Genomic DNA, 21,858 nt, shown 5'->3' with positions numbered 1-21,858 from the left:
TAATGCTTGTGATCCCAGCAGAAGCATCAAAGTGAATTTAAAAAGCATCCCAGAAGCAGCGTTGGAAATAATATGCAGCTCTTTTTGATGGATACCGCGACCAGCCATGCCAAGCCAGAAAGTCAAGCAAGTAAATTTTCTATTCCTCTGCCCATAACTGAAAGTACTGCACAAAATTAGCATTGCCAGGTTTTCAATAGACAGTTTAAAAAGAGGATTAAAATCGATGCAACAGACTGGTATCAGTCTGGTCATAGATTCAATTGTGTTGCTCGTAGCAGCAAAGTAGTCCAGAGTCTATCGCCTAAAGCAGAGATGAGGAGCAAGCTACAGAGATCTGCTAAGCTCACGTTTCTAACTCCAGATATTTTAGTCTTTTAAACTTGTAGTCTTCAGTGCCAACTGACACAGACTTGCACACAGTTCCTTTTACAAAAACAACTTTTTTTTTCAAAGATGTAGTACTCCACAACACCTGAAATATGTAAAGTCAATGAAAATCCCTGCTAATTTCTGAAATTAATACAATTATAATATGTATAATTCAGTTAAATTTTATATACACTGTTGTCCATAAAGTTGGAATCATTTTCAGACACATTCCCCTTCTTATTTCTGTTTAATACATCAGGTTGATTATGGTTTAATTATCACTGTGATATGTTTGGAAGAGATTAATTAATGAAGTTTCAATCAAAAAAAAAAATACTGTGAATCCGAAAACGTGTGACACAAGAAGGTCTGCAGTCTCGAGAGCAGTGGGTAATTTAGGGAGAGGGACAAAATAGACATTTTTGACTTTGAGAAATAGTCAATTATAGTGAGGATGAAAGTGTTACCTCTAGATGGTGGTAAGCCAGCGATGAAGTCTACAGCTCTGTGTGACCATGGACGGCTGGGGATGGGTAGCCGATGTAATCAACCTGCTGGAGGACGATGAAAAGCCTTACCTCGGGCACAGACAGAGCAGGCTGCCACAAACTCCCTAGTGTCCCATGTCATGCCCAGCCACCAGAAGCACTGCTGGAGGAACTGTAAGGTACACTGAAAACCAGGATAGCAGGTGATGGCGAGGCATGTCCCCACTGCAATACTTGGGAGCGAACAGTTTCAGGGACAAACAGGCGATTAGCTGGGCCACCACCAGGATCAGACTTGGTCTGTTGAGCTGCTCTTACTACGGGCTCGATTTCCCACTGTGCTGCTCCCACAAAACAAGAAGAGGGCAGAATGGGCAGTGACTCCGATGAGGATGAATCTGGGGAAAACTGGCGAGAGAGAGCATCTGGTTTGAGATTGCAAGTACCTGGTTGATATGAGAGCATGAAATTAAATAAAGTGGCTAAGAAACAGAGACCAGTGAGCTTGACGAGAATTTAAGAGTATAGCAGAATGAAGATAAGCCAGATTTTTGTGGTCTGTCCAAATGAGAAATGGGTGTTTGGATTGTTTCAGCCTGTGTCTCCACTCCTGTAACGCCAACACAATAGCCAACAGCTCACGATTACCAACATCATAATTGTGTTCAGCTGCTGGAGAAGAAAGCACAGGGGTGAAGTTTGAGAGTTTCTGGATGACGCTGAGAGAGGACAGCACCCCCTGACTCAGAAACATCCATTCCAGCACAAACCCGTTCAGCTTCAGCAGGCCATGAAAAAGGGATATTAGTAGTGAGTCTGGTCAGAGGGGCAGCTACTTTACTATAATCTCTGGATGAACCTGCAGTAAAAATTGGCAGAACTGAGAAAGTGCTGCAGTTGTTTGCAAGAGGTTGGGGTTGGCCACTCTGCCATACGAAGATGAAATGGTTTAACATGTCTCGGAGAACATCATTGAGAAAGACAGCAGGCGCGTTGGTGAGACCAAAGGGCATCACCAGATATTCAAAGTGGCCTAAAGGGGTGTTAAATGGTGTCTTCCATTCATCTCCTTCATGAATCCGGACCAAATGGTATGCAGTGCGGAGGTTGAGCTTGGTGAAAATTTGGGCATGACATAAGGGTTCAAAGAGGGATCAATCAGGGCAAGTTGTTCTTCACAGTGATGTCATTTAATCCTCGGAAATAGATGCATAGGCGAAGTGTTTTGTCCTTTTTCTCAAAGAAAAAAAACAGCTCCTAACGGGGAAGAAGGGGGACGGATTAGACCGGCTGCCAGAGAGGTGTTAATATTGTTCCATGACCTTTTTCTCAGGACGGGACAGGTTATAGAGATGGCTAACTTGGTATTTGGCACCTGGGGAGGAGGTCTATGTCACAATCATAGGGTCGATGGGGAGGAAGGGACAGAGCCAGATCTTTACTGAAGACCGCTGCCAGGTCATGATAAACAGACAGAACACTGGATACATCAGGAGGATCTGGTGGGGGAGGCCGTGGGGAACAGGAGGTAGGTAAGGCAGCATGGAGACAGGAGTGACAGTGTACACTTCAACTGGTGAAGAAGAAGAAGTCTGCCAGTCTGTATGGGGGTTATGAAGTTTTAAGCATGGGAGGCCTAGAACAACTGGAGAGATGGGAGAGGGCAGAACATGGAACTGGATCTTCTCACGGTGGTAGCGACACAGGATCTGTGCGAAGACTCACCGTGGCTATTAGTCTGCCATCTAGTGCATTAGCATTCTTGGGTTTGACAAGTGGCTTGAGAGGGATTTGCAACTGATTCACTAGTTCAGTGTCTATGAAATTGTCATCTGCTCCTGAATCCACTAGAGCTTGAAATAGGAGAGTAACACCTGCACAGGTAAGGGAAGCAGACACAGGTGGTCTGGCTCACCAGGGCATTAAATGTCCCGTCTGGCCACAGTAGAGGCAGAGTCTGGCTTGCATCCGCCGTTTACGTTCTCCAGGGGTTAAAAACCCAGTCTGACCTGCATGGGCTCCTCCACCGAGCCAGAGGGGGCTCCACTAGAACTAGGGAGGTTGACTGGAGAACTCAAACAGGACTAGCTCGGAGATGAAGGCATCTGACTCAAGGACCCTTGATCCCCCCTTTCACAAAGCAGTAGCCCACTGACCTGCTTTCCCTGTATGTAAATTAATAATATAAGCTATACGAGAGCAATCAGAAGGATAACTAGATGGTTGCTGATCGAAAACCAGAGAGCACTGTAAAAGAAAACAGCCACAGGAGCCCACATAACCTAAATAATGCTCCGGGGGAGGAACAAAAGGTTCCTTTGCTGCTGGAGGGAGGAGTGTTTGAGCTTGAGGGGAAGCATGGCTACTCACTGCTGCTGGGTGTTAAGCTGGGTGAGTCTGAGTGGACAGCTGAGAGGCAATTAGGGCCACGCTGGCATTCAAATCCTGCAGAGAGCTTATAACATCAGCCAGTAATCTGTCATGCCTTCCTAGCAATATTCCTTGGGTGGTGAGGGCTTGCCAAAGAGCATCTTGGTCTGCTGGGTCCATAGTTTGGCCAGATCGTTCTGTAATGTGGTGCTGGACCCAAAATGCAAATAAACAGACAAGGGAGTAGGGACAAAACAGTCGTTTACTGAAGTGAGGATAAGTGGTGGGTTGGCGTCTCCTGACGCAGGGAAGGCTGTGGAGGCAGGCAAGCTCACGGGGGGTAGAAGCAGGGGAAAGAGGAATGTGGAAAGCATGGCCAGGTTGAGGATGAAGGGTGCGGTGGCAGGGTGGCTTGGTGGATAGGTACAGGTGAGTAATTTGGTTGGAAATCTTAGGTAGCAAATTCACAGAAGAGCATACGGGCTGATCTACCACGAAGCAGTGACAATCTGGCAGTGAGCACACAGGAGGCCAGCCTCTAAATACTGCTCCAGATGATGAGGATTCGGCTCAGGTGTGTGCAGCCAGCTCCTCAGCCACCAAGCAAACCACGCCTATCTCTGCCAAGAGAGCACACAGAGCCCAACCCCTAGCCTCAACACACCACAGAATCAGGTGAAAGCTGAATACTTCTTCGGGCCTGGAGGAAGTCAAATGTTCCTACTCAGCTCCATTGTCTGTTTAATTTTAAATTCAATCTTTGGGATGGCCATGTTTGTTTGGAAGCTTTCAATACATTATTATAATCATGAAGTGTCTGCGTCTTTAAATCTGAATTATACATTTTTAGCTGTGACACGCACTAGCTTCACTGGCTAGTTTCTAACTGAGTCTGTCTGCTGTTTGGGAATGAACAGTTGTTTCACTGAAAACAGCTGGCTGCTGCTGGCAAAGGTTGAGAAGAGAGGTGATTGCAGGCAAGACCAAAACAATGGGCTAAAGGAGACTAAAGAGCTCTGTAGTGGATGCGTTTATCACATTACGTAGTGATTTCATCCATTTTGAATATAAAAATTTTGATTAGTGCAGCTGTAAGGCTGAAGCATCTATGGAAATGGTGACATATAAAGACAAAAATGAAGAATCCATTTATTCTGAAATCATGTCAAATTAAAACTGTGCTTTGAGGTCTGTCCTTTAACAACAGGAAAGTTATCAACACCAGCCAGTGTTAGCTCCCCCACCCACATGGAGATCTCAAGATAATATTCCTGCTTCAACACCTGCACATCACAAGTGATGCACTGCTGCTCTAAGTACCTGTTGATGGAAGCTTTTACTCTGTTAATTTGACAACTGCTGAAGTGTTAATCAATCCTATTGCTGCAGCAACCAAGCAAACAGCAAAGCAGAGTCCCTGTTAATTGTGCTCCGTTGTTTCCGACACATGCAAAGAGAGAGGCAGAGAAAATGTGGAGGGAGAAAGAGAACACAGTTTAGAGCTGAGTGCCTCTACTCACCTACCCGCTGTGGAGTTTACACTGGCAGGAGCATTTTCACATGTATTGTAGAAATTATAGTTGAACATTTTCATACAGCTTTTTACCGTCTGCCTGGCTCTATCGATGTGCGTCTGTCAGTCAGGGTGTGTGTCACTTACTCTGTGCACAAGCAGAAATATAGAAAATGACAATCTGTGTTTTTAGAGGTAGTTAATCCAACTATTTACTGTGTACAACAGTACACAAGTTATCTTGAACTCCGTTTGAAATATTGGTAGAAATCAGTAAAAATATTCCTGAATAGTAATCACACACCCCTATTTATGTAGAAAGGCTATATGGGAGGAAGCAGCAGTTAGATATTGCTGGTGTTGAAAAAGATTGGTGAATTAGAAACAGCCTCTCCATTCTCAGTCGTCCACTACTCCCAGGATTATATTTCCTGAGGATGCCTTAAACAGTGCTGCAGCTTTTACACTTATACTACTTTCTACCATCAATCAAAGACACACTGGTCTGTATCGCAGCGGGAAATCAGTGACAAACCAGTTTCAGCAGCTTTTAGTATACATTTACATTTCCTCCCCCCATTTTCACTGCTCGCACCTCCAAAAGTCTGTTCATGTAACACTTTGTTTCAACACTATATGACTCTTTGTCTCCTTTGATTTACATCTTCTGTATCACAGATTTTATCTCAAGAATCCTGAGGATCATTATGAAATAACATACATTTTTGAATTGCTGAGATGTTGAAAGGTCAGGAATCAGGTGACACCACCTTTTCCAACCAGCATTCAAATGCACTCCAGTGTCATTCAACAATCACATTTACTATGTTTTAATCATATCTTGTTTAAGTAATTAAAAATACTATAATGTCAAAGATATTAGATTTCCTTCCCATTTATTTGCTAAACCCTCTTGTGCCAGCCACACTGCTCTGTGCATATAAAATGCTAATGTTATGTGTGGAAGATGAAAATGTTATGAAGCTGTATAGAAAATGTAGAAGTTGTATGTTAAAAAAAAAAATCAATAGGAAGTTTTAATAGGTTCCTACGCCTGTAATGATAGAGGAGGTCAAGAGGCTAGGGCGCGGGTTAATGGCGCTATCAGGACATAGACCAAGTTAAGTGCAAAGTAAAGGTCTGCCACCAGAGGTTAATTAACCTTTCTAAACCCAAGGTGTCTGAACATACATACATATTGAATGGACGCTGCCTCAAAAGTCTGTAGGTCACGGCTAATACATTCTGCAAGTTACAATTAAAACATCATCAGACCAACACCTGATCTCCGTTTAAGGGCCATTTATGAAGCTGCAATTCAGGAGGCAATTTATTACAGTCAAAAGCCATCTGAATGGGGGGCAGTTAGGTTAGCAGATATGCAATTTCAGTCAACGTAAAAGCAATGATTAGTAAGAAAGGCCAGTGATGCAAGCCGTGAAGCATTTACTGTGTCAACCACTTCTTCCTTCTTTATGTTGGTGAATATAACAGTGAGAGAACATGGAGATCAGTTTAATAACAGGAACACAAAAGTCCTCTGAGGTTCTGGTATATGTGCAGTTTAGTTGTTAAATTTACATCAGGCATATAGATATATATTTGAATGTATAGACATTTCATTAAATAACCTGTATACCATATACAGTGAGTCTTCTGCTGCATGACATAAAGACAAAAAGAGGTTTAATCCAGCATTAGAGAAACGTGATCTGTCCTGGCTGTGTTGTAAGCGGGTTTCTCATCAGTTTTTTCAGTGGAAGACAGAAGACAGAAGACAGCATTACATGTGATGCATTCTCTCTGTTCAATTCTTTATTCCAGCAGAGAAACTCTTCCTGAGTTTTTGACCACATCACCTGATTTCTTGATTTGATTTGATTTGATTTCTTCAAGTGATGTTTTAAGTGTTGAAAAAAAATCAATTAACTGAGTTCCTATAGCTCTATAGTTCCATAGCACTTCAAGAGTTCAGATGAAGCTAATATGTAGCTTCAGCAGTAGTTGTGTGTTTCTGTCCTGTAGGACTTCCTCTCTACCACACCAGACAGGACCCGAGGTGCAGGCTATGCAAAGATGCTTCTGGGACAGTTCAGCATATAATAGCAGGGTGTATGATGCTGGCAGGTAAAGCATACATGGAATGCCATAACCAAGTGGCTGGCATAGTGTATAGGAACATCTGCACTGAGTATGGGCTGGAAATCCCAAGGTCTAAATGGAAGACACCTCCTAAGGTGGTTAAGAATGTCCAAGCCAAGATACTGTGGGATCCAGATCCAGACTGACAAGCTGGTGATGGCTAACCAACCAGACATCGTGTTGGTGGACAAACAACAGAAGAAGGCTGTGGTGATAGACGTAGCAATTCCAGGTGACGGCAATATCAGAAAGGAACATGAGAAGATCAAGAAGATGTGGGGAGTAAAGGCAACAGTCTTGCCAGTGGAAATTCCAGGTAGAACACCTGAGGTCTCTGTCCAGAAGTGTGCGGTCCTAGGAACAGTTAACCCTCAAGCTCCCAGGCCTCTGGTGAAGACACACCACTAATTATTTATATATATATCCCAGATTGATAGGTATACCTGCTGTAGTGGTTTAGGTAGCTCCTTAGTCAGTAGCTAATACTGTCCTCAAGCTATAGAGGAAATCAAAATTAGATGCATGCTTACAAGCGAAGTAACATATCAAAAGCAGCTTCCTCTTTCAACCAGCCAGTATAGCAGCCTCTGCCATTCCCTCAGCGACTGGTATCCCTGTTGACGCCTCCATGTTCCCCACGGCAAACACTTCCAAAGGGAAGATACATTCAGAGGCAGTTTTGTGCATCCTGTCTCGAGAAAGCTTCCTTAAAAAGGTACGACTTCGAATGGAGTATAGATAGATAGGTGTGATAAAAAAACTTCCTAGTAGGCACTTTCTTTAACTTAGACACACACACACACACACACACACACACACACCAACACACACATACGATGCCTCCCACGAGCCTGTCGATCTACACCATAAACAAAGACAACAAAGCAATCCCCACTGGAGAATGGACATTTCTGGTATGCTATCTCCTGCTTCCTCTCACTCACTCACTCACTCACTCACACACACACACACACACACATACACACACACACACACACACACACACACACACACTACTTCCATACTCCATGATGTAATGAACCTGCAAGGCTCCTCACTCTAGGATCATTTTTTCATTCACACTTTTGATTCACTTTCAGAGAGGAAGAATTTTAGACTGCTCCACCCCTCTCCTTGTTACATGTCTCCTCACCCGCCCCATCCCTCCACCCCATCTCTCAACATCCCTCCACCCCACTTGTATTTAAATACAAAGTTTGAGTACACACTGCACCTTCTCTCTGGATGAGGCCTATTCCCCCGGCTCACTCTTTCCAAGTAATTGCCCTGTTTTTCAGCAAGTATGAATTCCTGCGCCACACCAGTGCGGTGCTTTTATTTGCGGGTAAATAGGTTTTCTGCTGAGTTTAAAGGCTCTGTGCCCATTGGGGGATTTAGCTTTGGGGAGATACTCTGTGGCTGAGAGAAATCATTAGGCAAAGGGTGGTAGGGGGGTGCGCTTCATGATGCAAACAAGCAGTCAGCACTGACCTGACAAGCCACCCTGACAACGGCTCACACTTTGGATATCTTTTCACTTGATGTGGCAAATTTGTTTTTTCACTGACTGTAACAAAGTGTGGTTAAAGGTCACTTTTACTGTGTGTGAATGTAAATGTTCAAACTCTAATCACATTAAGTTCATGCAGGAAAACCCCACACAAATCCCAAACATGAGCCAAACATTAGCCAACGCTTATGCTAAATAGATCAAAGTCGTGATACAAGGTTTAAAGGGTTGCCTTGCATTTTCCTAGTTTTAATATATAGCTGAGATTTCAGTTGTTTTCATACAAGCTGTTTTCCAGTAGAAAGTAGTTCTGTGTTTTCTCCAGAGTAACAGGAACTCTTTCTGGAAACGTGTTGTTCTGGAAACGCTGTTAATTTGATTAATTTTAGTTATTCTCTGACTTCCACAAATTACATTTACATTTCCACAATTTATTTAGAGAGGGAGGAAAATACAAACACAAAATCTGTTAACATCAAGTGAAGCATCAACTAGAGTTGCACGATACCCACGGTATACACGGTACCCCGCGGTGCCAAATCATAACCGTCGCTACTATACTAGAAATTTTACACGACGGTAGTACCGTGGATTACTATATTACCGGTGCCAGTCTCCGCTACATAGCGGCCGCCTCTGCTCTCCTCCCGGCTTCTCACTGCATGCTACTCCTTTGTAAACAAACCAACATGGAACCGCAACCGAACTACACAGCTGCTGAATGATTGGCTGTTTGCCTGTTACTGGTGACGTCCAGGGATATGATAGGCTGTTTCGACACGCTGGGTCCGCCCGTCTGTTAGCTGATTGGCTGTTCTTGTGTTTCTGCCGGCAAGAACGAACTCCGCGAAGACAGCTCCGCTTCGATAGAAACTCGCTTCAGAACAAACAACGAGCTGAAGTTCTGTCTCGCCCAGACACGAGACAACACACTCACCATGGCAGAAGCACCGGGCCCGAGCAGCGAGTCTGCCATGGCGTCTTCGTCAGTGGCAACACTAATTTTGCTTAAAAAACAAACGTCGTTGTTTCAAACTAACTTGTACAAATACATTGCAGTTTATAAAAATAATAATAAAAAAAAAAGGCCGCAGTATCGTGATAATACCCGGAACCGCGATACTTTGTCTGGTATAGTATTGTGGTTACTCATTTTAGTATCGTGACAACTCTAGCATCAACACCAACAGGAAAGTTTTTCCATTGTTATTTTTGGTGTACTGGCTGCTTTTAACAATCAGAAGTCATGGTAAACATTTGAACATCTCTATGACAGCCGGCTTGTGTCCCGTCTTTGAGATTTAACCACTTTGCCTGTGGTGATTGTGAATAGACAGTGAATATATTCTTAAACATACAAGCTCAGCAGCTTTCTGGAGAACTCTTAAGACTACAAATGATGAAAAAAAGACACTTAAATTTTTGCAGTTGTACTTCTTACTGATTTCATGTGTAAAAGCACCATATAGAAACCTTGATGACTTCCTTTCAAATGTTTCTCTCTGTACCAGTCACAGCCATGTCTGATTGTAATGTAATGGGGGTGGCACTTAGTGACGTGTTACGATTCAGAACCAATAATTATGTTATTGAGCATGTCATGTATATGTAGAATTTCTTATTGTAAACACACACATGGTTTTCACAAGTTATCTCTCTAGAACAAAGCCAGTATATGAGTGTGCTATAGTCATAAAGTTTCCTTTTATATATTTTTATTACTGATTTCTGCTTACCCCAGGTCAGATAAGATGAGCCCACCACATGATGGCTTAGTAGCCAGCAGAACTTTGCCTTTTCATCCACATATGTTTACCAGTTCCCCTCATCTGTATAATCCTTTCATTAGCAAGGGTCGTCTTCTGAAACCAGCACATGCAGCACAGCTGTGAGGAGATCACATGGCAGTAATTACCTTTTAAATTGCCAGGTTTCATCTGACAACCTCTGCTTGAAAAGTGAATAAATTCCATTTGTAAAAGTGACTCTATTCCTCTAATCTGTGCACCCTCGGTACCATTAAAGTGCCTTCATCCACTGCTATGGCTCTGAGAGAAGTGTAATTATTAGCATGTGGTGACAAAAAAACACACACAAGAAAACACAAAAAGTCATTATGGAAATAACATGGGACTCTTTATTTGTCAGCTCAATCCAAATGAACCAATTTCACAATAAATTGCTGATTACTAGTGACAATGTAGTGTGATTATACCCTTAATAATTTCTTCTGAGGGTGACTTCCATTTCCATAACAGATAAGCCTCATGAAAAAAACAAAATTAAACTAACCTAAAATACAATGTATCAACCCTTAGAATTAAATCTGCTGTTCTTTTTTACAACATGGTCTCAAAAGAATATTCATTTCTGATTGGCTGGCAGGTGTCAGGTGGAATTGTATATCAGGAAACCTCAAACATTGTTATGCTATGTTAAAGGAATATTCCGGTAAGGACCTCGGCTTAAAGACCTCACAATGAGGAGGTTCGCAGCAGTAGCTCAGTCCATAGGGACTTGGCTCCTGGGCACTGCCGAGGTGCCCTTGAGCAAGGCACCGATCCCCCACAACCGCTCACTGGGCGCTGGTCCAGCCGGCTGCCCATCACTCCACCATCTCTCTCCACGTTTGCATGTCTATGAGCCCTTGTACCTTGTACTGCATGTGTGTGTCTGGGTTAAAATGCATGTCAAAAAATAAAATAGAGTGAAAAAAGAATTTCCCCATTGAGGGATAAATAAAGTATATCTTCTTCTTCTTCTTCTTCTATGGTGCTTGAAATGATCAACATCATCAAACTCAATAGTTACTCATTTATTTGGACACAATTTAGATTTAGATTCATCTTATGAGATTATAGATATCTGATCAAATCTGTCACTGGACAGGAAGCATTGCAGAGATCCAGCATCACTGTCATCCTGATCCACCTTAATGCAGTGGCAGGACAATGTCAAGACTATGAGCCACTGTCAAATAAAAACAGTGTGCTGTGTTACCTCTTATGGGAGCTCAACTCCAGTTTTTCTGTAAAGGTTTACTCTTATGTCACTCTCCTGTGTGCAGCACGAGTTAGTGGAGCTTTTTGGCTCACAGATGTGGGTTTGAGTCATTGGAACATGTCCACATGCTGGTGGGCCAGACGGTCTGGGTTATGGTAGAAAAGGCTGTTTCCATCACTACACAACTGGACAACAATCTGTATTTCAGAAGGTTACCTCCACAACTCCAATGTACAAAAGACGTATTAAAGGAGTTTCTGAAGCCATCTGATGATGTGACAAGCAGTCCTGATGAAGTACACTGGCAGCTTAGGTGTAACATATGCATGTCCTCCAAAGTGTAGTTACCCTGAGCTCACAGATCCAGGTGCTACATACTGACATGGAAAGGTACTTTATATGTTTGGACTTTACTTTTCACGTTGATGCTTGTAAAAAAATAAAGCTTTTCAAAGAAGTGCAGGATTCAATTTCCATCTGTCCATATTATAACAACAGGCATGCGGTGACACAACAAAACACTCTAAAAGCTTAGTCTCATTTTAAAACCTGATTTGGACCTGATGCACAATTGTTGCTAATTTGCAATTCCCTCAAAGTCATGGATACTGGGTGGATACTTTTTAACTGCATAGTTTTATTGTAATATATAGTTAACTGCAAAGCGTATCGTATTAATGAAATATAATTCATTTTATTGATGAAGAACAACAGAGTAGAGGCGAGTTAACAGTGATAGACACGACAAAACAAACAGTGTGTTTGTGGCATGTGCCTGCTAACAAAACCAGCAGGCTAAGAATACTCATACTTGTAAACTTGAGAAAATCAGATATGACTTAAAGTGATTTAGGATTTATTGGAGAACTTGAATATTTGGACCAAATTTGATGCCAATCTATGCTGCAGAGGCTGTACATGCTGCTCTGGCTGCTGATGGTATGGTGTGTGGAGTTAGAATTGGTTTAATGTGACATTTAGGTTGTTTCAAGGATGAAATATTTAGTTTGATTGTAAATAAAGGTGTTATTCATATATTTATATAACATCTCTCAGTCCGTTTAAATATAGTTTTGTCTACTATTGTTCATCAGTGTCATTACTTGCCTGGACAGGATATTCTTGTCTTTTTTCTTGTCAGTGAATTGTGTAAAGATTAAGTGAACATTTTTTGTTGGTTGAAATACTTTATTGAAAAATAAAACTGTCAACCTTGCGGTAGCACCAAATGAAAATCAAACGATGTGGCTTCCTGATCTACTCAAGGAGCACTTGTCACATTCACCCATTCAACACACATTCATACACTGAGCAATATGTTTCGACCTGTCCAATAGTGTCGAGATATAACTTCAATCACTCCATGCACTACTGATTAAGGGGTATTTGTTTCTTAATCAGTAGCCAGCCAGAGGCCTTATCAACCTCCACCTGCAGTAGTGAATATGCAAAAATGTTTTTATATCTATTGTCAGTTGTCTCGTGTAATTGAAATAAAGTAAGAGAGACATGGTCAGATGACCTGTGGCTCACAGATGATGCCTGTGGTGGCTTCAAAGAATGGCAGTTTGACGCAATTTCTTGAACCTGACAGGACTAGTGCTGTCTGTGAATAATTATCATTAACCAGACGATGCTCATGTTTACTGCTACAACTCTACTGTAGCTGTAGGTGAGTCTCAATGGTGTGTCTCAAAACTCACAGTAAAAGCTTTGGTTGTATTTCAGTTAAGCTAAGTTAAGATACGCTAAGCCTTATCTGTTCGTTTGATCCTTTGGTTTATTCACACACCAGCTTCAGTGTTGAGTTGCTCATGGTTCATGTCAAACGTCTAAACCTCCATAATCCAAATCAGTGTTTTCATTTTGGTATTTAGTTTTAGTTGTTGTCTTTTGACAAAAATGTTTTTTGTCACATTTGAGTTATTTAATTTACTGACTTTTTAATGACTTTTCAAAATTCCATGGTTACAGGTATTGCTCTAACCCCAGCTTCTCTTTGTGGTGATTAATTTGTCAGAACTGGTAATTTTACATTTTTCCCCCCCCCCCCCCCCCCCCCCCCATGTTGCTGTGAACAACATGTAGATATCTATGACCTGACGAGGTGACTGTTATGATGAGACCTTTTCCTGCTCCCTTCCCTCGTGTGTTTGTATGTCTGGTTGGTCTCCCCTCTATTGTGTGTGCTGCTGGGCGGGGCTTCAGTTTTTCCCTCTCACCTGCCTGATTACTACAGTACAAAAGATCTGCTCAACCTCCAAACTTTGTGCAATTATTCAGTCTGGTTTGTGGTAACTACACTACAATCCAAACTCAGTATGTTTGTGAAAGCTGCTTGTGCCTCAGGAACTCTGCCAGCCATCCTCCCGTCATATAGAGCTCTGTCTCGTCACCTCACCTGATTTTTGGTCGGGATCACCTTCACTTAGAATCTATCCTGCTCCTTCTACCTCAAGGTATTGTGTTGAACCTCACTACTAGTTTTCAATAAACTGTTTTACTGATTATGGTCTCTGTCTTGTATTCAACAATCAACTAGTAAGGAAGTGTAAGGCTCATACCCTCCTACTGAGAAGCCTCTGAAATATAGTGGACGTTTAAAGTAGCATGAAATGGAAATACTCAAGTGAAGTACTAGTACGTCAAAATTGTACTTCAGAACAGTAATTCAGTAATTGGACGTTACTGTTATATTCCACCACTGCTAGTTTGCCACTCCAACAGCCAAAATACACAAAAGACATGCTGTGTCAGGTAGTCAGGGAGAGCAGAGCCCTACTGACAGGTTCAGATTGATATCAGAGAACCAGATAAACTGTCAGGATAAAACTTGCTTTTACAATCTGATATTAAATGATACAGTTTTATTGACTCTTTAATTGCAGCACATTTATATGTGAGTACACAGTTGAGTAGGAAAGTATGGAGTGTTGTAGCTTTGTAACATTCGTGTATCTGTACCTTTTAATGATGTTGAGTTTGCATTTTTCAGGCACCTTGGTGTCTTAATTTGATGCTAATTTAAAGAAGCAGACTACAATCAGGGCCTTGGATAGTGTGTTGTAATATCTTGAAGCCTCTCTCCAGCCCGCAGGACTTGTCTGTCTGACAATTCAATACAGGCCCATTTTGTAGTCTGACGCTTGAGCGACAGCTTTTGAGTGAGTTAGTGTCCCTGACCATCAATTAGGAGCAGACCTCATTGACACACATAAAAAACTCTGCCATCCAGTGCTTTCAGTAATTGTGGGCATGACAGTTTATCATTATCCGTGAAAAGCGCTGGATTTTTTGCGAACACATGGCTGTTTTGATGGTCCCCCATCACTCGAGTGTCACTCAGTTTTGTGCAGCTGTTTGTTTCCATGTGATTATTTTTTCTCTCCCAAGGCCAAATGGTCATTTTGCTTTAATGAGCTCACCGTTCTGTAAAACACAAAGCTGCAGTGGGGTGTGGAGTGCAAGGTTCCAAAGGCTAATTGAGAGTTTTAACCAAGGCTACTAAAGCTAGATAATAGGCAATTACAGCTAATTGTATTTGAACAACTCTAAAAAACACTCACAATCGTTTTGTATTTGTTCCTCTTACATATTTTTTCTTATTCTAAATATTGGAATGAAATGTCCATGCACCTGATGCTTTATCAACACCAGATACAAATAATTAAATCCTGATAAAGTTAGAAAAGGTTTGTGTAAGACAGAAGACAGGAGAATAAATTGACTTATTTATACAGTGCCTTTCTGATCTACATTCACAGTGCTTTACACATCTACACATCTACACACACATCCATACACTGATGGGGGAAGCTGAAAAATTATCAAAGCACACACACGCACACACACACACACACACACACACACACACACACACACACACACACACACACACACACACAGAAGGCATGGCCATTGGGAGCAATTTGGGGTTCAGTATCAGCCAAGGACACTTCGACTGGACAAAATAAATAAATATAGTACTTTAAATAAATATACTCATTCAAAGAATCTGGCCTTCTCATGGCAACAGAGACTTTACTCCAAAGAGTTCTTAAACAATTGCAGAAAACCACAAACACATTACAATTTTCATTACTTAAGTCTAACTGATACAATTATGTACTTGTGAGCAGCCCAGAAGCATGACTCAAGTGTCAACACTTGATGCCATGATTACCATTTGACAAAAACATTGTTAATTACAACTCAGAAGTTAAGTGAAGAGCCAGGCACTGAAGCATTAAAACATAAATGAAGCCTTTGCCCCCCTTCAGCAATGGTAGATAATGGGATTCCACATCAATAAACACTTAAGAGATTTTTTCACATCAAGTGCCAGCATCCTGTGGAAAAAGTGCTATTTGACAGTAATATTTCCCCTGTATATACTTAAGAGATTTCTGTCCAACAGTACTCCTATTTATTTTGATGTGACTTTTATTTGTTGTTTTTTTCTTTTTTCTTTTGGAGCCAGCTCATTTGATATCTCTTGGTCTTGCAACCTTGTTTCATATAACATCTTCCAGCTAAGGTAGCCTTGCCTCTTATGTGTTGAATAATTCATGACTTGCAATTCAATACTATTGGATTGGGGTGAGTGGGACTCAAAAGTTGAATTACAAAACATCACATTCTTTCATCTCATAAAGTTTTTTTACAAAGTGCAGAGGTCAATTATGAGTCCTCTGGCAATAGCTGGTATGAATAATACACCGAAGGGCTCCAGAACCTTGGGAGAGTTCCTCCACTTGTGTAGATTATTGACGCGTTTACTTTTTTTCTTCCTATCCTCAGGTAAAAAATGGACCCTTTGTCTGTGGTCTCCTTTACTGTTCATGCCTCCATCTCCTCCAGGCAAAAGAGGCCTAATTTGCACAGGTCTGTTTTGGGGCCAATTATTATAATACCAAATGTACTGGAAACACAATAAAATTGAAAACAATAGAAGATTGGGCCTACCAATACCATGCATTTTAATAATCCTTTCATTAAAGATGCATTTTATCTGTCCAGCAGAGTTTTACTCCACTCTCTTTAGACTCACATTACCTACAGAGCATAGACCTGCTCCTGGTGTGCAGATAGAGCTGTTGTAATCATCCAGTCACCTCGGGTGATGAATGGCAGATCAAAGTGCATGTATATGTTTGACATGTGAAATTGTTGTTTTTGCATTGTACAACCCAGTTTCATGTCTTCTGCAGGTATAGAGGATTTTTTATTGATCTTGTGAAATATATGTTAAGTTAGCCATCTAAGCCATGACATATTATATTATATTTCCATTGAAATGACATTGTCTTTGTGTATTGACTTTAGATTGGCTCAGTGAATTTAATTAAAAACAAACAAACAAACACACAAAAAAAAAAAAAATCAATTCATTTTGTGATAATGATCACAGACTAGTGTCATAACTCATCACACTTTCCAATCTGGTTTGCGCAAACCGGATGGATGGCACGTTGCTGAAGAATGCTGTGGTATTCATGCTGGCGATTGTGCCTTCAATACTGAACAACAGTGTCATAAGCAAAGCAACCCCACACCATCACCCACTCTGTACTTCACAGTGGGAATCACACGATACATATTATCCATTCACCTTCTCTGTGTCTCTCAAGATGGTTGAAATGTTCTGTATTGACTGACTTTCACTGCCATAATATTGTAGTAGTAGTTGCATAGAGCCATTTACTGTATTCCTGCCAACACCACCTCTTAACAACACAACTGATGCTAATTAACTTCAGATGAAGTACATGTTACTTGAAAATAATTCCAGGTAATGTCCTCATGAAGCGGACTAACAGAATATGTGCAAAGCTGTCATCAAAGCAAAAAAAGCGCAAATATAAACCATACTTTGTCTACACTTTTGCTCACCACATAATTCCATATATTATTACATGTGTACAGCTAAACTGCTGGTTTCCAGTAGCCCCCTCCTGACTTGCATCCTGTCTTGCAGCACTAGATGTCAGTGTTCTCACTGCTCTGTGGAGCTGCAGGCACATGAACTACACCCTGGGACCCGCTCCAGAAAAATGCACCTATTTTTTTTCACTTGAAAGTCCTCAGTCCTAATGGATTTCATGTTATAGCCTCCTGTGTCACTGATTACAGAGGGCATTTCATAATGAGCTGCAAACTGCTGAGCTGCAGTTTCTTCTGAACCCACTCTCAGATCAACCAGTGCTGCATTTCTCACCACTTGTTGCCAGTTCAATTGTATCTTTCAGTAAACAGTTGTATGTTTACTCATCCACAGTAAAAGGCATTGAAGATTTGAGAATAAATTAGATAAAGGTACCTATCAAAACTAAAAATAGAAAAAACTAAAAGTACTGAACTAAAAGGAAACTAAACCATTTCAAGCTCAAACAAAAATCATATAATACTTATTTACTGTAGAAAAATGATGTAGTCTCTGTGATGTCACCCACAGGTTTCTAAAGAGCTGTTGCGAACTTCAGCGTGGTGGCTCTGGTTGTCTCCATCTTGGCAGTCCTCCCAGTTAATCCAAATATGGGCAAAGAGGTAGATCGTGGGTGGAGCTGAGGCGGGCTGAATGAAGCGTGACGGAACCCACCTGTCAATCAAAACAGTCACGCTGTTAATTCTCCATGACTATATATAATTTGAACAGGTGAGTGCTATAAAAAAAATCCCCCTCAGTGTTATGGAATTGATTATGGATTAGAGGTATCAAAACAGTTTTTTGTACCAGGCTGTAAACATGTTTATTTCTGCTGTGAAGTTGGACATTTGAACATGGGGACTTATGGAGACTGACTTGTTCTGTAGCCAGCCTCAAGTGGACGTTTGAGGAACTGCAGGTTTTTAACTCCCTTGTTTACAAACATGGAGGCTGCTGCCTGCTGTCAACTAGTTTGTGTTGTGTTCAAAGGTCATTCTAAGGCAGGGGTCGGTTTGGTCCGGGCCAATTTTTTTTCTGGGGGTGTTCTGCGTCCTGATTGGCTGATTGGCTGAGTGAGAACCGCACGTGTGTTCTGCGTCCTGATTAATTAAGGGAGTACTGTACAAAATGCGTGTAATAAGGTGTATACAAGTGTGTGGTTAGGGGTTTTACGGCCTTAAAACATGTATGATAATTGTACTTACTTCGCGGATTTCGTTTACGCCCACTGCGTCTGTCATGAAACTGTCAACCTGCCCTAGCAACGTGCCGTTACTAATGTATACAGCAGCGCAGATCTGCCGCTGATGTGCATTCACATTCATATTTGATATTTGAGCCGACCTTGTTCGGTTGTGTTTTTTTCATTTAATGAAACACATTTATTCACGTTGTCCGTTGCATGAGGGACACAGGACACTTTTACTTTCCACAGGTTACAGCGCACGCACGTGCCAATTAGTGTTCCAACCTGTGCGTCAAGTAAAGAGGCCAGTTTTGGCCCGCGGGCTGCTAATTGCCGACCCCTGTGTACAGAGACTCACTCGTAGCACCTCGCTCTGAATTCAAGGTGGCGATTTCATTGGCTAGATAGAATCACATGGGTAGTATGACTCTCACACGATTGGTTGGTACCTTCCAATGCTTGCTCAGTGCAGTGCTTGGATAGGGAAAAGTAATGTTACGGCATGAAATAGACTCGCCTGTCAAAAAAAAAAAAAAAATTCTACAATTAATCTCGGGTCCGGATGATATGGCGATCCGGTCCGGATCCGGACCCCGGTCCGCGGGTTGGGAACCCCGGTTCTAAGGTAACAAACACACAACAATTCTTATTTTCAGGTGATTAGAACATAGTTATGGATATTTTAAAATTGAATATTCCATTTTTGCTAATACAAGCTCCTAAATGTTACACACTAGATTTGTGTTTCTCAAACCATTGTCACCACATACCACCATAGAAAATATTAGGCTGTCACCAATGACCCCACTGATCACAGGATACATCACATCAAATATGAAAATTAGTGCCCATTTTCATATTGACAAAACTCTGTATGAGAACAGATGAACAGTGTTTCTCTATCTGAATGTTTTACAGGGAACATTTGATGTAAAGTCCTGAATCTGAATTTGGGATTCGTAATAATCTGAAAAGCAATTTTATTCCACAGATACATATATACCACTGCACATGTGGGGCGTACCCGTACCTGCAGTCCAATTCCAATATATCTGAAAGAGACTGAAAGTTTACTGAAAAGAATTAAAGGCACTTGTTTCAGTCTGTTCTCTCTGGTCTGTCTGTCTGTCCCTCTGTCTGTCTGTCCCTCTGTCTGTTCTCTCTGGTCTGTCTGTCTGTACCTCTGTCTGTCCCTCTGGTCTGTCTTTCTGTCCCTCTGTCTGTTCTCTCTGGTCTGTCTGTCTGTCGTCTGTCTGTCCCTCTGGTCTGTCTTTCTGTCCCTCTGTCTGTTCTCTCTGGTCTGTCTGTCTGTCCGTCCCTCTGTCTGCCTGTCCCTCTGTCTGCTCTCTGGACTGTCTGTCTGTCCCTCCTGTCTGTCTGTTCTCTCTGTTCTCTCTGTTCTGTCTGTCTGTCTGTCTGTCTGTCTGTCTGTCTGTCCCTCTAACTATCCCTCTGTCCTGCTCTCACTGTCATCAGTCCATCTGTGTCCAGAGTGGGAGGTCTTTCCTGCTATTGCCAGTGTGGGGCAGCCAATCAGCGTGCGCGTCAACATCGCAGTCCGGAAAAAGGAAGCTAAACTCGAAAAGAGCGCCTTGATTTAAAGTGGAGACGTTACGGGAAGGTAAGTTTTATGTTTCCTTACATATTTATAGATATATTTATGTTACCTTATCATACATATAGATATATTTATGTTACCTTATCATACATATAGAGATATTTATGTTACCTTATCATACGATACACGTAAGACACTTCACACTGACGTTAACTTCTCTAAAGCAGCGTTACTCTAAAAAACACGTCAGTTTGATGCTCCCTTTATCGGACAGATTCATGCTCTCATGTAACTCTGACGTTACATAAACGTTCCTAAACGTTTGGTGAAGTTCTACTTTTAGAACAATGTTTGACTGTACCGCCGCTGTATCACGCAGGCCTGTGAGTCCTGCGGGTTTAAATATAGTGTAGAAATATATCAGGAATGTTAGTAACCGAAACTTTGACGGAGTCAAAGCACTATGTGTGTGTGTGTGTGTGTGTGTGTGTGTGTGTGTGTGTGTGTCTGTCTGTCTGTCTGTCTGTCTGTCTGTCTGTCTGTCTGTCTCACACGGCGTTTCACTACACTGTGTTGATGTTGTAATGTAAATGAAGTGTTGCATACCACCGTGTACACACAGTAACGTCAGGTCTTCTGTGGAGGCATGTTGGAAAAAGTGGCTGCGCTCCAATAGTCTATTTTTCTTCCTCACTGAGTGAAATGACCCGGGAGTATTAACGTGTCCGCCATGATAAGAGCTGTTTGAATTCTCTAACTGTTAAGGAAAGGAGCTTCAATGCTTCCTTTGTTATCTCCTTTAGCATAGGATACACTGGACTATCCTTTAGGAAAGGAAAGGAGGTAATGCCGTCCCACAATTCTTTGGCAGCATCAAAAAAACAACGCACTGTTCAGTCATTCATAACCAGACATAAAAACATCAGTGTATTTAAACAGTATGATGCAGCCTGCAGCAGAGAGTGTGTGAATATGAACATACCTGTACATGTTGACGTGATGTAAACACTCTGATCATGAAGTGTGTTCTGTTGCTGACTGTAGTTCACACACAGAGTAAAAACTGTTTCTAACTGTGACATGCAGCGTCCTGCAGATCATCATTTTACAATTATGTACATCATGTTACATCAAGTTACTGTCGATTATTAATCATATATCTTTGCCATAACTTGCTAATATGTTTCTGCATGAGTGGACAGGAGGGTGAGCGACCATACCAGCGTAACAAACATCTGACTCTGTGACAGGTGGACAATATTCATTTATCATTTAAATTCTGACGCTGATAATGACATTAATCACATTTTTCACCGGGTTGTGCATTTTTATATTTCCTGCATGAAACAACACGGTCAGAGTACAGGGAGATGTGTCTAAGATGAGCGTTTTGTAGTCCATCTTCTGAACTTTGTAGTTTTACCACAGATCACTTCAATAACATTCGCCGTCTCATAATGACGTAGTCTAGTGTAAGAGCAGTCTGATTCTCTGAACACCGTGGTCATCTTCTCCTAACTCCTCATGAATTCTCCTTCACATCTTTCCTTAAATTTGTGACGTTTCCCATTGAGATCAAGGAAAAGTGGTTAGGAAAGGACTTAGGTCAGCCAGACCCAAACATGGCGCCTAATGAATCCAAAAAATATTCTCATTTCCGGGTTTACTTCCTACCGGTGGTGCAGTGGTCAGCATTGTCTCCTCACAGAAAGAAGGTTCCTGGTTTGGTTCTTCCTCTGTGGAGTTTGCATGTTCTCCCGTGTCTGTGTGGGTTCTCTCCAGGTACTCCG

At 41.7% G+C, this 21,858-nt stretch overlaps 1 protein-coding gene across 2 annotated transcripts in view; it reads left to right on the top strand.

Annotated features, from left to right (window-relative positions):
• The first annotated feature begins 19,989 nt into the window (after window positions 1-19,989).
• The window catches only part of arhgef39 (Rho guanine nucleotide exchange factor (GEF) 39), a 55,033-nt gene continuing 53,164 nt past the window's right edge, over window positions 19,990-21,858 (top strand). For both annotated transcript variants that reach the window (XM_019253888.2, XM_019253887.2), the window contains exon 1: window positions 19,990-20,131. The gene's annotated coding sequence lies outside the window, so the exon portion shown is untranslated. The remainder of the gene's footprint in view (window positions 20,132-21,858) is intronic.

This window comes from Larimichthys crocea, unplaced genomic scaffold (assembly GCF_000972845.2).
Source record: "Larimichthys crocea isolate SSNF unplaced genomic scaffold, L_crocea_2.0 scaffold607, whole genome shotgun sequence".
Lineage (NCBI taxonomy): Eukaryota > Metazoa > Chordata > Actinopteri > Sciaenidae > Larimichthys > Larimichthys crocea.
This window is presented reverse-complemented; position numbering and strand designations above follow the sequence as displayed.